The sequence below is a fragment of the Rhinatrema bivittatum genome, chromosome 14 (assembly GCF_901001135.1).
Source record: "Rhinatrema bivittatum chromosome 14, aRhiBiv1.1, whole genome shotgun sequence".
Classification (NCBI taxonomy): Eukaryota; Metazoa; Chordata; class Amphibia; order Gymnophiona; family Rhinatrematidae; genus Rhinatrema; species Rhinatrema bivittatum.
Window position 1 is genome coordinate 47,186,352 of NC_042628.1, and position 16,921 is coordinate 47,203,272.

The window sequence follows — 16,921 nt, forward strand, 5'->3', positions numbered from 1 at the left end:
GATAACCAGTCTTTAATGCCCACTAATCTTGATGCAAGAAAATAGAGAAATAAGTTGTGAATGTCCAACCCCCACAGGTCCTGGGATATTGCAGAGTCAATAATTTAGAATGGTGATTTGACTTTGTTCTGAACTATTTGAAAGGGATTGAGAGTGATATTCTGGATTCTTTTTTGGAAGTGTGATTTCCACAATTTTTCATTTCCCTGCATTGTACAGATCTCTGCAGTAATGCTCTCTGGGTCCCTCCCCCTCCCTCACTGAGTGCTGGGCCAAGACCTGAGAAAGGGGCTGCAGCCAGCAAGCTGAGGAATACAGAATAGAAGAGAAGAGACAGAGTCACGGGGTGGGGAAAGGGGAGAGACAGAGGGAACACAGAAAAAAGGGGAGGGAAAGGAAGATAGACACATGGGGAGCAACAGAGCCACAGAGGGGTATGGAAGGAAGGAAGGTCACAGGGAAGGGGAGAGGTACAACGGGAGCATGAGGGAAGGCAGAAGACATAGATGGTGAAGGGAAGAATGAGACAGAAGGGGCACAAAGGAGACATGTGACAGAAGAGGAAACAAGTTAGATAAAGAGGAAGGCACTGGGGAGGGAGACAGGAAGGAAGGAGGAGGGAGAGAAAGACGAGCTTGGGGAGGGAGGGGTCTAGAGACAGGAGGGCAGCACAAGACAGGAGTGAACAGAGGAGGGGGGAAAACATATTGAGAGATAGGTGGCACAAGGGAGACTGGGAAGGTTTAAGGAAAGGAAAAGTGAGCCACCTATGTCAGAGAGGAGGCTGTGTGATTGGGAGTGTTCATCTGTATATGAGATAGGAGGATGATTGTTTGGGAGTGTGTGTGTGTGTGTATGAGAGTGAAGGCTGTATGTGTGTCTGACAGAGGAGGCTGTGTGTAAGAGAGCGGGTTATGTGTTTGGGAGTATGCATCTGTAAATGAGAGAGGAGGCTGTGTATTTGGGTGTAGGTGTATATGTATATAAGAGAAGAGGCTGTGAGTTTGGGGGGGTGTGTGTATGAGAGAGGAAGCTGTGTTTTTGGGAGTGTGCATATGTGTGTGAGATAGGAGGATGTGTGTTTGGGAGTGTGCCTGTGTTTGAGAGAGGAAGCTGTGTGTTTGGGAGTGTGCGTGTGTATGAGAGAGGAGGCTGTGTGTTTGGGAGTGTGCATGTGTATGAGAGAGGAAGCTGTGTGTTTGGGAGTGTGCGTGTGAATGAGAGAGGAAGCTGTGTGTTTGGGAGTATGCGTGTGTATGAGAGTGGAAGCTGTGTGTTTGGGAGTGTGTGTGTGAATGAGAGAGGAAGCTGTGTGTTTGGGAATAGGTGTATGTGTATATAAGAGAAGAGGCTGTGTGTTTGGGAGTGTGCGTGTGAATGAGAGAGGAAGCTGTGTGTTTGGGAGTGTGTGTGAATGAGAGAGGAGGCTGTGTGTTTGGGAGTAGGTGTATGTGTATGTAAGAGAGGAGGCTGTGTGTTTGGGAGTGTGTATATGTGTGTGAGATAGGAGGATGTGTGTTTGGGAGCGCGCATATGTGTGTGAGATAGGAGGATGTGTGTTTGGGAGTGTGCATGTGAATGAGAGAGGAAGCTGTGTGTTTGGGAGTCTGTGTGAATGAGAGAGGAAGCTGTGTGTTTGGGAGCTTATGTGTGTGGATGTATAAGATAGGAGGCTGTGTGCTTCTGGGGAAGTATGGAGGTGGGTGTGTATTAGAAAGGCTTTAGCTGTGATAGAGAGCAAAACTACATGAGAGAGGCTACGGCTGATGTATTTATGAGGATAGTTGAAATAACATTTTATAAAACAAAGTATATTGAGGGGGTGCTTGAAAGCCAAGTAATGAGTGGATCGACAACTAACTGTATGTAATCCCTCCCCCTCCCCCCTCCCAAAGCATGAAGTGTAGTGGGGTGTCCAGGTATGTCTCACGGAAACGTTGGCCACGCTACATCAAATATAAATGCGAAATAAAATAAATGAGTAGAAATAGACCGAGTAGACATAAATAACAAAACTTTTAGCTGCAAGGAGGGAGGGTAATTTTCCGACCATTGAATATCGCGACTACAACGCTTTTTACCTGCGGAAATGGCCTCTGCTTAAGATCCCGCCTGCGGAGGCCTGCAAGGAAGCGGCATTTCTCTGCGCGGTTGCCGGGTGTGCCGTTGTCTCCGGGCCGCCTCTCTCACGGCTGGGCCCGGGGCAGCAGCGGAGCACTGAGCACAGCGGGTTTCCTGCTTCCTGGCACTGTTACTTCTCTTTTCAGCCTCCTTGTTTTGGGTACCCAATCTTTCTTTACGTGTGTGTTGACGTACAGCACACAGTGTTATGGGGTGAAAGGCGTGCACTTTCTTTGCTATGTCAGAAATAAAAGGGAATGGCAGATAAAGATGAGACAACCCTACTGGCAGTGAAAAATATTATCACACAGTAGAAGAAAATTCCTGGTGGTGGTGCTGGGCGAGGAGGGGGTAATAAGGGAAAAAAAAACCTGAAAAAAGTGTACAAGATTAAACAGTGATAGTTCACAGAAAAGGAAGTTTAAAAAATGGAATGGATTAAAGGAAGGAGGGAGGGCTATGATGACATTTAAGAACTGTCTGTTGGTGGATTTACATTCCATGGAAATGTTTCTATCAAATTCCACTAAATGATGAAGAAATGGGTGAACATTTCATGACGCCTGGCTCCCTTCTTTGGCACAGACACTATTGTATGCTGCTGACACCGTGCATTATGTGCATCACTGTTTACAGATGCCAAGCAAACCAGACTGAAATGGTAAACTCAGCTGGTAACTGCAAGCAGTAACCAATGGCAGAACACCTTTCAAAATGCTTGATGATGTCACCATGTGCTCTCACAGAACTTACCTGTACAGATCCGTCTGTTTCCTAAATAAAAAAAAAGGAAATTGGATTCTTATTGTCAGGGACATTGGGGGCACACAAAACGTGTGAGCTGGGTTTCATAGAAGATCTGCTATCTGTGACACAAGTTATTGGGAGAGACAGGACAAACATCAGGCAGAGTGATAATATAGGAAGTTGGGATAATAAATACAAATTTAGAATTTGAAAAAAAATCTAATTTTCTGACCGTTGAATATCGCAACTACAACACTTTTTACCTGAAATTAAGAGAGAGCACGTGGCAGTCTGAGACTATATCACTTTGGGTTCTTGAATCACCTTAATGCATGGTCTTTCTGGATTTACCATGGCTCCAATTGCACAATCCGCTTATCAATTGGTAATGAGGGCAGATTGTCTTTGTCCTCTTTGTGTTTTTCATCCTGTATTACGGACCTGGGATGTATGGATTGCATTCTAGTAGCATCTGTGGTAGATACCCCTGGGCACTTCCTGATGGTAGCCATCTTAAAAAAGGTTTGGATAAGTTCCTAGAGGAAAAATCCCATAAACTGCTACTAATTAATAAGCAATATTAACTTGGGATTTATTTAATGTTTGGGTACTTATGACTTGGATTGGCTACTGTTGGAAACAGGATACTGGGCTTGATGGACCCTTGGTCTGACCCAGTATGGCATACCTTATGTTCTTATCCTCCCTGGAGTTTCATTTCATGACCCCCTAGTTCTATTAATTTCTTTCCAATGGAAATGGTTTGACGATTGTACATCATTAAAACCTTTCAGGTATCTGAAGGTCTATCTCATATCTCCCCTGCACCTCCTCTCTTCCAGGTTGTACATATTCAGATCCTTCAGCCTCTCCTCATAGTCATCTGATGCTGACCCCACACCATTTTGGTCAGGGATATTTGACCAATATTCTCTCGTCCTAGCTTGATGGACTCTAGAACAGGGTACCATCAAGCTAGAGTGAGATAACATAGTAGTAATCTCATCTCTGTGAGATTTTCCTCACTCCAAATGAAGTCAAATCTTCACAGAGGCGTATTGTGCAGTTCATATGTCTCACTCTGCATGTAAAACTGGCCCCTAAACCCTAAACTACCACCAACACCTCACCTCGAGTTATTAGCTGGCCCTCCTACAGTCATATAAATAGTTAGATACTGTGAAGGACTCCCCAGAGACTATTTGTGGCTCTCTTTCTCTCTCTCTCTCTCAGCCCAGCCATGGCTAAAATGCAAAATTTATCACAAATTGTGTTACGGCCATTTTGGGCATATTATTTATTTATTTATTTATTTATTTTTAATTTTTATATACCGGAATTCCTGTATACAATACAAATCAATCCGGTTTACAAGTAACGAAAAGGTTGCCCTGGTCTGGGAGGTTAGACCGGGTTTTTTTTTACATGGAACATTGAACAATAACAATCAGCTATTGAACCTTATTACAACTATTTAACCTTATTACAATGAACATTGAAAGTAATAATAATTATATTTAACAAATTTAACAATTAACAAAACCTTAACCGTGTAATGAATAGTATGTGTGAGTTCATCTTTTTACAAGGAATTTTAGTAACGAATATGGTCTGCAAAAAGCGGCTATATAAAGGTGAATATTACATTTTATATATTATATATTATATATATAAATTATATATTATATATATTTTATATATTATATATATTATATAAAATATTATATAAAGGTGAATATATAAAGGTGAATATTACACAGCCTAATGCCAGGAAAAAAGGTGTAGTTATTTCCAACGTTAAAACTGTGTGATATTGCCCCTCAGTTTAATCCCTCCCCTTCCAAAAATGTGATGTTTCTGAAAGTTGGTTTATTAAAATAAAATTACCATGACCTTTTACATGCTTCTAATTCACCACAGTGCACAAGCATACAATCTTAACCATTGTCATGACCCAGCTGAATTCAGGACACATTCTTTCTGAATTGGGGCAGCTACAAATGCTGCCCAATCTGGTCTGCCCAATTTGGTCACAGAAGATTAGGTGATGAAGGTCTGATGTATTTGGGGTTCATTTTCAAAATAATTTTTGTACATAAAACCCAGTCAATGCACGCAAATTGCTTTTTGAAAATCAATTGGGGGCCAGTGCATGTATCTCAATTGCTTGTGTACTCTTATGTGCACTCAGAAAAGGCATGTTGGGGGCGGAGTTTGGGTTTTGTAAAGAATGCACATAAATCGACATGCAAAAAGTTACTGCTGCTGCTCACAGGTGCAACTTTGTGCCTGCATGTTGGCGTGCACACTGGAGACACCCATGAATTTTCAAAGCAGACTTATGCACCTAAATCCACTGCGAAAATTCAGGTTGAGGGTAAAAAGTACCTGCAGACTTTAGCCTTATGCAGGCTGTTGGAAAATTGTCTTCTCACTACTTATATCAGGAGTGGACCAGACAATTATATGAATACGTGCAATCATTTTTTTTTTTGCTTAATTGTGGATTTGCTTCATTGTGCATTCATTCTTTTGCTTCATTGTGGATTTGCTTCATTGTCATTCATTCTTTTGCTTCATTGTACATCTATTCTTTTGCTTCATTGTGCATTCATTCTTTTGCTTCATTGTGGATTTGCTTCATTGTGCATTTATTCTTTTGCTTCATTGTACATGTATTCTTTTGCTTCATTGTGGATTTGCTTTATTGTGCATTCATTCTTTTGCTTCATTGTGCATTTATTCTTTTGCTTCATTGTGGATTTGCGTCATTGTGCATTCATTCTTTTGCTTCATTGTGGATTTGCTTCATTGTCATTCATTCTTTTGCTTCATTGTGCATTTGCTTCATTGTGCATTCATTCTTTTGCTTCATTGTGGATTTACTTCATTGTGCATTCATTCTTTTGCTTCATTGTACATCTATTCTTTTGCTTCATTGTGCATTCATTCTTTTGCTTCATTGTGGATTTGCTTCATTGTACATTTATTCTTTTGCTTCATTGTGGATTTGCTTTATTGTGCATTCATTCTTTTGCTTCATTGTGCATTTATTCTTTTGCTTCATTGTGGATTTGCGTCATTGTGCAATCATTCTTTTGCTTCATTGTGCATTTGCTTCATTGTGCATTCATTCTCTTGCGTCATTGTGCATTCATTCTTTTGCTTCATTGTGGATTTGCTTCATTGTCATTCATTCTTTTGCTTCATTGTGCATTTGCTTCATTGTGCATTCATTCTCTTGCTTCATTGTGCATTTATTCTTTTGCTTCATTGTGGATTTGCTTCATTGTACATTCATTCTTTTGCTAGCTGTGCCCCTAGACAAAGGATTATGTGGATTATCAGCCACGCTTTCATTTTCTAGCCAAACAGGAGAGCAAATGCAAGGCCTTGTAGGTACCACCTTGATCTCACACTATATAGCAATTATGTTTTCTGGTTTGATAGGTGCAGCCTGCGTAGAAGCCAGTTGATCCCCTACCTGCTGCAGATGCTTGATGCATGTTTCGCCAGATGTTCTTGTATCGCACCGTAGAGGCAACAATTTGGGAGGTATGATTTACTGTCAGTTTGACTGGCAAAAATGGACATCAACAAAACTGCTTCTCTTTTGCCCCAGACCTATTTATGCTGGTCGGACATTATTCCTTGGCACAGATGGGTGCAGTGCAAGCAATGGAACAGGGGACTCTAGAAGGTAGGTTGCCAAATTGGAATTTGGAATTCATAAGAACATAAGAACATAAGAAAATGCCATACTGGGTCAGACCAAGGGTCCATCAAGCCCAGCATCCTGTTTCCAACAGTGGCCAATCCAGGCCATAAGAACCTGGCAAGTACCCAAAAACTAAGTCTATTCCATGTAACCATTACTAATGGCAGTGGCTATTCTCTAAGTGAACTTAATAGCAGGTAATGGACTTCTCCTCCAAGAACTTATCCAATCCTTTTTTAAACACAGCTATACTAACTGCACTAACCACATTCTCTGGCAACAAATTCCAGAGTTTAATTGTGCGTTGAGTAAAAAAGAACATTCTCCGATTGGTTTTAAATGTGCCCCATGCTAACTTCATGGAGTGCCCCCTAGTCTTTCTACTATCCGAAAGAGTAAATAACTGATTCACATCTACCCGTTCTAGACCTCTCATGATTTTAAACACCTCTATCATATCCCCCCTCAGTCGTCTCTTCTCCAAGCTGAAAAGTCCTAACCTCTTTAGTCTTTCCTCATAGGGGAGTTGTTCCATTCCCCTTATCATTTTGGTAGCCCTTCTCTGTACCTTCTCCATCGCAATTATATCTTTTTTGAGATGCGGCGACCAGAATTGTACACAGTATTCAAGGTGCAGTCTCACCATGGAGCGATACAGAGGCATTATGACATTTTCCGTTTTATTCACCATTCCTTTTCTAATAATTCCCAACATTCTGTTTGCTTTTTTGACTGCCGCAGCACACTGCACCGACCATTTCAATGTGTTATCCACTATGACACCTAGATCTCTTTCTTGGGTTGTAGTACCTAATATGGAACCCAACATTGTGTAATTATAGCATGGGTTATTTTTCCCTATATGCATCACCTTGCACTTATCCACATTCATGGTTGAAAGAATTAGCATGAATGGGTCTCAGCAACATGTGAATGTTTTTACAGGAAGGTTGGTTTGCACTTCTCAGACATTGACCAGGAATTGTTTAATAATTCACTTCAGGAGGCATTTAAAGTATTTTTCCAGGATCCTCAAGGGGTAGGATCCTCAAGGGTCAGAGACCTCCTTTCAGGAGAGGAGTGTGAGGTTTTGCAGCTGAGGCAGGTGCCATATTTGGTCACTAGGAGGGTGATGTAACACCCAAGTCCCTCTGGAAGCTGCATGATGCAAACTTGAGTTTTATTGGGCCAGAGGAGACCCCCATCCCTCAGACTTTTACTGTACCACAACATAGTGAGGGCATATAATATACAGAATGTGCGATAACTTATTAGAATTGGTATAATAAATTGTGCAGTGAATCAAAGAACTGAAAACCTCATGGATGTAAAATAAGCAGGTTACAGTTGTCTTATCATGCACTCTTTTTAATCATACACCAAGCATTTGCATCCTCTTTATAAAGCATTTTTGCAAGTAAAATATCCAATCCAGATGATGAAAATTGGAGTGTGGTCTGGTGAAGACCTTAATTAGAAGACATTGATTACAAGGTCATGTGCTAAATGCAAATACTTAGCTTTCTTTTTTTTTTTGTAACTGTTTATTTTAACAAACAACATACAGGTGGCCGTGCATAGAATTACACAGTAAGGTTAATTTGTTTCATAAGTTACAAAATCCAACACCTAAAGGTATAGTGACCATCTCCAAAGCCATCCAGTCACACCAGAGATACTCAACCACCCCTCAAATTAACATAATTGCCTACCCACAGACCACTGCATTGACCACAACACTATTTTTGCAAATAATCCCAGAACCTTTTTCCAAATCTGATCATATTTATCCAGTTTTTCCCTTAAAGAATAGGTGATTTTCTCAATAATTGCAATCTCAACCATTGAGAATGCCACTGGGATATATCGGGAGCACCTTTCCACATCAATGCAATTGTATGCCTAAGCAGCATGAAGGCACTGATTAATAAGGAGTCTGTCTGTGGCTGAGATATTTTCGGTGGTGTCCTTCCAATAACCTAGAAGCCCCACACAAGGGATTAAAGAAAAATTGCCACACATTAATCTGACTTCCCTTTTGATATCCTCCCAAAAAGAAAATACTTGCGGGCACGACCACCACAAATGAAAATAAGTATCTTTTAGTCCACTCACAGCCACGCTAGCACAGCGGAGACGACCCAGGAAAGACGGTGTAAAGCACAGGATAACGATAGGTGCAATGTAACAATTTAACCATGAGATCAACTCTTTTTGCACAGATAGATATGGAGTGTGCTTCCCGCCATATCTTATCCCAGTATCATTTATTTTATTTATTTATTTATTTACGTTTTTTATATACCAACATTCAAGACGGAAGTCCCATCATGCTGGTTCACAAGAAACAGGGGTGCAATTACAATAAACTTTACAATTTGAACAATCGTGCAGAAAAGCAGTTACATGTAACAAGGAAATAAATAACTTGGAGAAAGAAGGAAAATTAAGATCAGATAATTATATATATATAATAACATTGTAAGAGGTGGCTATTAATGCTATTACTAGCGAAGTGTGTTGATTGATGGGAGTTAAATACTGTTAGAGTTAGGAAAGGCCTGCGTGAACAGCCACGTCTTAAGTCTTTTCTTGAATGTTGAGATGCTTGGTTCCATTCTAAGATCCGGGGGAATGGTGTTCCATAAATTTGGACCAGCTGTGGAGAAGGCCCGATCTCTAAGTGTAATGTGTCTGGTTGTTTTGGCTGGAGGTACTTGCAGTGATCCTTTGTAAGCATCTCTTGTCGGTCTTGTAGAGTTGTGTAATTGGAGGGGGATATGGAGATCAATTGGGGCTAATTGATGGATGTTTTTAAAAATGGTGAGAATGGCCTTGTAGATTATTCTGAAGTGGATGGGCAGCCAGTGGAGGTGCATCAGGATAGGGGTTATGTGTTCTCTTCTTCTGGTGTTAGTGAGTATACGGGCGGAGGCATTTTGGACCATTTGCAGTGGTTTGGTGTGTGATGAAGGGAGACCAAGCAAGATGGTGTTACAATAGTCCAGCTTTGCGAAAATGATTGATTGTAGAATCGTTCTGAAGTCATGTGTGTGGAAGAGAGGTCGTATTCTTTTCAGCACTTGGAGCTTATAAAAGCAGTCTCTGGTGGTTTTATTGATGTTAGCTTTCAGGTTTAGGTGATTGTCAATTAGAACTCCTAGGTCTCTCACTTGTGTAGTATTTGGTAGGGCTGGATGAGTGTGTGTAAGGGAGCTGTTTTCTGGTGTGATGAGTAGAAGTTCCGTTTTTGATGAATTTAGTATCAGGTTGAGGCTTGTTAGAAGCTGTTTGATATTTTGGAGGCAGGTTTCCCAGTGAGAGAGAGTTTTCGCGAGCGACTCCTTGATGGGGATCAGGACCTGAATGTCGTCAGCGTAGAGGAAGTGTTTGAGATTGAGGTCAGTGAGAAGTTTACATAAGGGTAACAGATAAATGTTAAACAGGGTAGGGGACAGGGATGAGCCCTGAGGGACTCCTACTGACGCAGGGTGAAGTGAGGATTCTTTATTATGAATCTTAACCTTATATCCTCTATTGCTGAGGAAGGTTCTGAACCATGATAGGGCAGTGCCTGAGATACCTATGGCTGTTAGTTGGTTGATGAGAAGGGAGTGATTGACCGTGTCAAATGCAGATGAAAGGTCAAGTAGGATCAAAAGGAAGGCTTGTCCTTTGTCTAGGCCTAGGATGATGTGGTCAGTCATAGAGATGAGGATCATCCAGTGAGAGCTGCAAAAGTCATCGTTCCGCTACTGTATCACCGAAGAGATTCTATCCAGAATTTCAATAGTTGTAGAACCATACGCACGCGAAACAGCTTTCCCCTCCAGAGAGTGATCACCACGAAGAAACCGCTCAGAATAGCGAGGAAAGCCCAGGGTTCCATCCCCTGCTCTGCAAGCTCCGCTATCTGGAACTGCTCAACCAGATCTGCAAATGACTCAATGGTTTCTCCCCTCCATAACTGCCAAAGAAAACAAAGGCCACTCTTCTGCCGGTTAAGCCATGCTCAGATGCAAACATCACAGGGAAGAGCGCTGAGGGCTGCCAGCTCTCACGACACAGAGCCCACCATTGGCAGTGTCTCGAGATCCGTCATGCTTGCTTCAGGGGGTCACACCCACAAGTGAAACAAACATGTACTGCCAGGAATCTCGCTTGGCAATGTACAGCGGGGTTGCAGGTGTTTGGAAGGCGGTTTCCCTGCTTTTAACAAGATTTTCCTCTTGAGTCAGGCAAAATTTGCCCAAACGCTATGACATGGGGGTTTTCATATGTCTTTCCAGACTGCACTTTGTTTTCTATTTCTTGCTTTCTGAAGGAGTAGCCTGGAGGTTGGAAGCAGCGGGATGTAAGCCAGGGTTCAAATCTTACTGCCACTCCGCGTGACCTTGGGCAAGCCACTTCACCCCCCATTGCCTCAGGTATAAACTTGGGGCCTGATTCACGAAGGCTTTTCTCCCATTCCTTGTCTATGGGAAACATGCTTAGTGAGTGAGGCCCTTAGATTGTGAGCCTTCTAGGAGCAGCAAAATGCCTGCAGTACCTGAATGTAATCTGCTTTGAAGTGGGCAAAAGGCAGAATCTGAATCTAAATAAATAAATAAAACATTCTAAAAAAAAAATGGTGAGTTGTTGTTTCAGAGGCTCATGAGTTAGCTTCACAAAGGGGCCGATGCAATACAGTGCGCGCAGTCCAACGCGGGTAAAATAAGCTGTAATCCACCCCCTATTGCAATTGGGGGATTAGCACCTATTTAACCCGCATCAGACGCGGAGTGACTGTAATAGCACTCATCACATGCAAATACATGTGAACGAGCCTATTACTCATTCACTCCACATGCAAAAAGATAAATGTGCATCTCAGACGTACATTTATCGCTCAGCTATTAACGCCTGCCTAGAGCATTAATAGCTGAGCACAGGTAACATACCGGTAGTTGAAATGGCCAGCAATGAAAATGGCCGCCGAGTTTATCGGCGGCCATTTTCATTACTGGCAGACGGCCAGTTATGAAAACCAATGCCAAGTTTACCGGCATCGGTCTTCATAACCGGCAGCTGCGGCAGGTCGCGATCCCCTAATTTACATATTGCATGGCACCCCTCTTGCGGGCGCCATGCGTGCATTAAGAAAGCAGGCACTGAAAAGTCAGCGCCTGCTTTCCATGAAAATTATTGTATAGATCCCAAAGGAAGACCCACAATCCGTGTGCTAATTTCCTATTTTGTGATTTTTCCTTCACGTGTTTCTCATTTTGTATTTTTTGTATGATTGTTTTTCTGGGATTGCAAATTTAGTTTCTTTGTTGCCTTCTAAACAATAATCATTCTTCTGTGAGCATACAGTGCTGAGGGCTCTGATGGGGGCTTTCTAAACAATATAACAATATCTGCCTCTCTGTAAGAAGATGATTTCTTTTCAAATACCAACATGGTCTGGTACAAGAATTTTACTGCCCCTAGGTGGCTTCAGTATTTGTCCCCCCCCCCCTCCCCCCATTCTCCTCTCTATCCCCCCGGACTACTTCCCCACCTCTTTCCACGGCTGCAGCCCCTCCCTGCCTTCACTGCCACCGTCCACACCTCAGCCAGCAACAACACTCCGTTTTTTAAGTTCAGGGCCTGTAAGCCAGCTCACGCTCACAGTCCCTACAAAAGCCTTCTCCCCTTGCATGTGAGTTTTCTGATTTAAAGGGAGGAAGTGGGACTGCTGCTAAGACTGGCTCACAATCCCTGCGCTCAAGGAGGGCGCGCTGCAGCTGGTAGCAGTAAGGTACAAGGTTATTAATGAGTGGGTGGGGGGAGACTCCCAGGCTGGAAGGAGAGGAGTTTGGAGGGAAGGGGGAAAAAACAGCAGGGTGCCAGCGTGGGCAGGGAGTGGAGGTGAGGAGGGGGTAACAGTGGCCATGGAAGGCAGGAACGGCAGTAGTGGGCATTTTTTGCTGTCTTCTCCACCTTGCTGCCCTAAGGAACCAACTACCGGTATTGTTGCCTCATCGGTCTCAGTGGTCTTTACCGCAGACACTTCCTTTTCTCTTGTGGTGCTGTGATGGTGGGGGTCTGGCTCTGTAGAGTCTTTCCTGAGCAGGCAGTGGCTCAGCACATGTGGTGATGTTCACGTCCAGACATGAAGGGCTGCTTGCCAAGTGTCTCCCTTTAGCTGTGTGATTAGCTCATCATGGATGATTAAACCCGGGCCCAGTGTTAGCAAACATTCTGGAGCCAGCTGTGAATGGCTGGGCAGCACTAATGAGAGCTCTGCCATTCAGGCAGCTGTCTCTGGCTCAGATTCTTTCTTGCTATTTTACTGGCTACAGGCTAAAAGGAAACCTCCAAGGACCTCTTCTTGCAGGACTTAATACTCAGGTGCCAATTAACACCTACTAAACAGGAATGGCCAGGATGGTTGCTCTGCCTTGCATGCAGCCATTTTGGAGTGCAGTGAGTCTGGAAATCAGTTCTGGAGAGGCCAGAGCTAGCACAGCAAGGTCAGCTCAGCAGGAGCCGCAGGCCGATTCAAGACCTGGGTGCCTGCTGTCCATGACAGCCTGAGCTAGGAGGTGCTTACTGTCCCTGGGAGGGAGATGCCAGCAGTGCACACAGTCCCTGAGGTTTGGTAGAGGGCTCAGATAGTATTTTATTTATTTATTTTATTTTTATTTATTTATTTTGAGTTTTTCTATACCGGCATTCGCGATGGGAATCGCATCATGCCGGTTTACAATTAACAAGGTGTGACAAAAGTAATATAATAAGAACATTAACAGGTGCTAAAAGAAAAAGTAGCAGTTACAATAAAACAGGGACATAATACAACTTGGAACGGTGTATTTAGGAGAAGGATGCTGACAGTGCTTCCAGTCATTAGACATGCTTATTGGCCAATCCTATGCTCTTCTGTGACATGTTTGTCTGTGACAATTGCACTGTGTTCTGTGACAATTGCTCTTCTGTGATATTGCACTGCTAGATATCTCCTCTGCATTCGACACCATAAGCCACAACATCCTCCTCAGCCAGCTTAATGAAATTGGCATCTCAGGTATCCCACTTCGCTGGTTCGCATCCTACCTAAACAACCGACAATTCAAAGTACGAATAGGCAACACCGAATCCCAAGCAATCCATCTATCACAAGGCGTTCCCCAAGGCTCTTCCTTATCCTTTACTCTTTTTAACATCTACCTACTACCGCTCTGCCACCTCCTCTCCGAACTTGGTCTCACACATTTCATATATGCGGATGATGTACAAATACTCATCCCCATAACTGATTCCCTACCCAACACCATCAAAACCTGGGAAATTGCTCTCGCCGCAATCAACACACTCCTCACTAACCTCAACCTCGCTCTCAACACCTCCAAAACCTCCACCACTTCAGTGACTTCCGTACAGTACTCCAGGCCATGATATTTTCAAAAATTGACTAATGCAATGCCCTCCTCCTAGGCCTTCCCAAAAACACAATCTCCCCACTCCAAATGTTGCAAAACGCCGCTGCCCGCATTCTCACTAACACTCGTAAAACTGAGCATATCACCCCCATCCTCAAAGATTTACACTGGCTCCCTATTGCATCTCACATCCGCTATAAGACCCTATCCATCATACACAAAACCTTACACCCCCATAATATGCATTTCCTCAATGACTCACTACACTTCCACACCTCCAACAGACCTTCCAGAACAGACTATAAGGCTACCTTACACACACACCACACTAAGCTTACACATCTTACCTCCACAAAAGAGCGTGCCCTATCCATCGCAGGGCCCACAATCTGGAACTCTATGCCCACCAATCTACGACAAGAACTCTGCCCAAAAAATTCAAACAAAAACTGAAAATGTGGCTATTTAAACAGGCTTTCACTTGATCTCCTGGCCCCCCCCCCCCCCCCCTCCACTGGGCATCATCCTCACCTCTCCCTCATTCTGCTTTCTGGCTCCATACCTCGACCACCTGCCCATGTATCCCTCCTCCTCCCCCTTATAATGCATAACCTTTTAGACCTGCTCTGCACTTATACCATTGTTAATTCTTGGTTCTCCATGTAATTATTCCTTAAGCAATTTATTTCTCGCGATACCTCTATGCCTGCTCTATTTTCTCTCCTCATCCCCTTTTTGCCTCCCATTATTTTAGTATTTTATTTATCTATTTCTCCCCCCTTAATCTAAGCATCCCACTCTGTTATACATTGAAGTTAAAATGTTATGTACTGAAGTTAAATTGTATTTTAATTATCTATTTCTCCCCCCAAAACCCAAGCATCCCACCCTATTTTATGTTTTACGCTGCATTTCCTGTTTTATGTAAACCGATATGATGTTCCCAATGAATGTCGGTCTAGAAAAACCTTAAACAAATAAATAAATAAATGTTCTATTGGCAGTAGAACAGGATGCTCTTTCTGCATCTGGAGAGGACACGGGCAGAGAAAACGTATTTTATGATAACATAGCCAAAACAACATTTTATTTATTTATTTGAATTCTTGTATTCTGCTACTTCCAGTTGCTTTTTCAGAGCAGATGAAAATATACAGAAGAGCCAGAAGCAGGATCACATAACAGAAACACAAATAAGACTGGAAGTGAAATAAACCTCAACTGATTTTCTGAAATTTAAAGTGGATAAAGCGATGGGGCTGGATAGGATCCATTTAGGGGTATCAAGAGAGATTACAGAAGTCCTGGCAGCTCCACTAGCTGACCTTTTCCATGTTTTTTGAGATTTGGGAATAGTTTTGGAGGACAGGAGATGGGTGGACATGGTTCCTATTCACTAAAGTGGAAGTAAGGAGTGGGCTGGGTTAGTCTTAACCTCTGTGGTGAGCAACTTAATGTAATTACGGCTAAATAAGAGGATTGCAAGATTTGAGGCAGCACGATTTTTACCAGAGATAGGATCTTGTCAGATGAATCTAATCAGTTTCTTTGATTGGGTGACCAGAGAGTTGGATCAAGTTGATGTAGTGCTTTTGGATTTCAATAACGCACTAGAGTGACTGTGGTAAATGGGGTTCATTCTGAGGAGGAGGCCATTACTAGGGTTATATCGCAAGGATCAGTCCTTGGACCAGTTCTTTTTACCATTTTTGTCAAGAGCGGGATCTGGGGGTGATTGTATCTGATGATGTTAAGGTGGCCAAGTAGGTGGACAAAGTGACGGCAGAAGCCAGAAAGATACTTGGGCTGCATAAGTAGTAGGGTTCTGGTATTGGTCCTGGGTCCGGGCCAAGATCCCGGCATCAGGGCCTGGTCATGGCGTCAGGCCTGGGTCCAGGCCCTGCCTAGGCCGAGGCCCTGGCATCAGGACCCAGCCTCTGAGTCAGCTCATGATGTTGAGCCCGGGTCTGGGCCGAGGCCCTGGCATCAGAACCTGTCCTCTGAGTTGGGTTGTGGCATCACACCTGGGTCCAGGCCCTGCCTAGGCCGAGGCCCTGGCATCAGGACCTGTCCTCTGAGTTGGGTTGTGGCATCACACCTGGGTCCAGGCTGAGGCCCCGGTGTCAGGACCCAGCTTTCAAGTCTGGTTGCAGTGTCAGACCTGGGTCTGGGTCCCAGCCTAGGTTTAGGCCCTGGCATCAGGACCTGGCCTTCAGATCAGGTCTCAGCCTTGGACCTGGATCCAGGCCTAGGCCCTGGCCTTGTGACCCAGCTTTCGTCAGATACTCAACAGATAAGTTTGGGGGTATTTTGTTTAATTTTCTAGAGTCTCGGCTGAGGCCCCAGCATCGCGTTCAGGCTTAGGTTGTGGCCCATGCTTTGGGCCTAGGCCGAAGCATCGGCATTAGCTTGGGCATAGGCTGCAGCCCCTTCTTGGGACCACGGCCTATTCCCTAGATGAGGCCCCAACTTTGGGTCTAATCATTAGTTTAAAATGAAATGAACGAATAAGATTTGTTTCATTCTGGGAGCCCCCAATTCGTTTCGGAGTCCCCCTGAATGAAATGAATTAGCTTTATTCATCATGTTGTGCAGTTTTGTTTTAAATGAATACACATCCCTAGGGGAGGAATGGTCAGCAGAAAAAGGGAGATGATATTGCCCCTGTATAGGTCTCTGGTGAGACCTCACTTAGAATACTGTCTACAGCTCTGGAGACCGCACCTTCAAAAGGATATAAACAGGATGGAGTCGGTTCAGAGGGTGGCTACTAAATTAGTCAGAGATCTTTGTTCAAAAGCATATGGGGATAGACTTAAAGATCTAAACATGTAAACTCTAGAAGAAAGGCAAGATAGGGTAGATATGACAGACATTTAAATGCCTCCAAAATTTCCATGGACAGGAGGCGAGCCTCTTTAAACGGAAA

At 43.4% G+C, this 16,921-nt stretch overlaps 1 long non-coding RNA gene across 1 annotated transcript in view; it reads right to left on the reverse strand.

The window, feature by feature from the left end:
- LOC115076318 overlaps positions 1-16,921 on the reverse strand; it is a 37,054-nt gene that overhangs the window by 1,200 nt on the left and 18,933 nt on the right. The window contains exon 2 of the long non-coding RNA XR_003852727.1: positions 2,082-2,357. This is a non-coding gene — a long non-coding RNA (uncharacterized LOC115076318). The remainder of the gene's footprint in view (positions 1-2,081; positions 2,358-16,921) is intronic.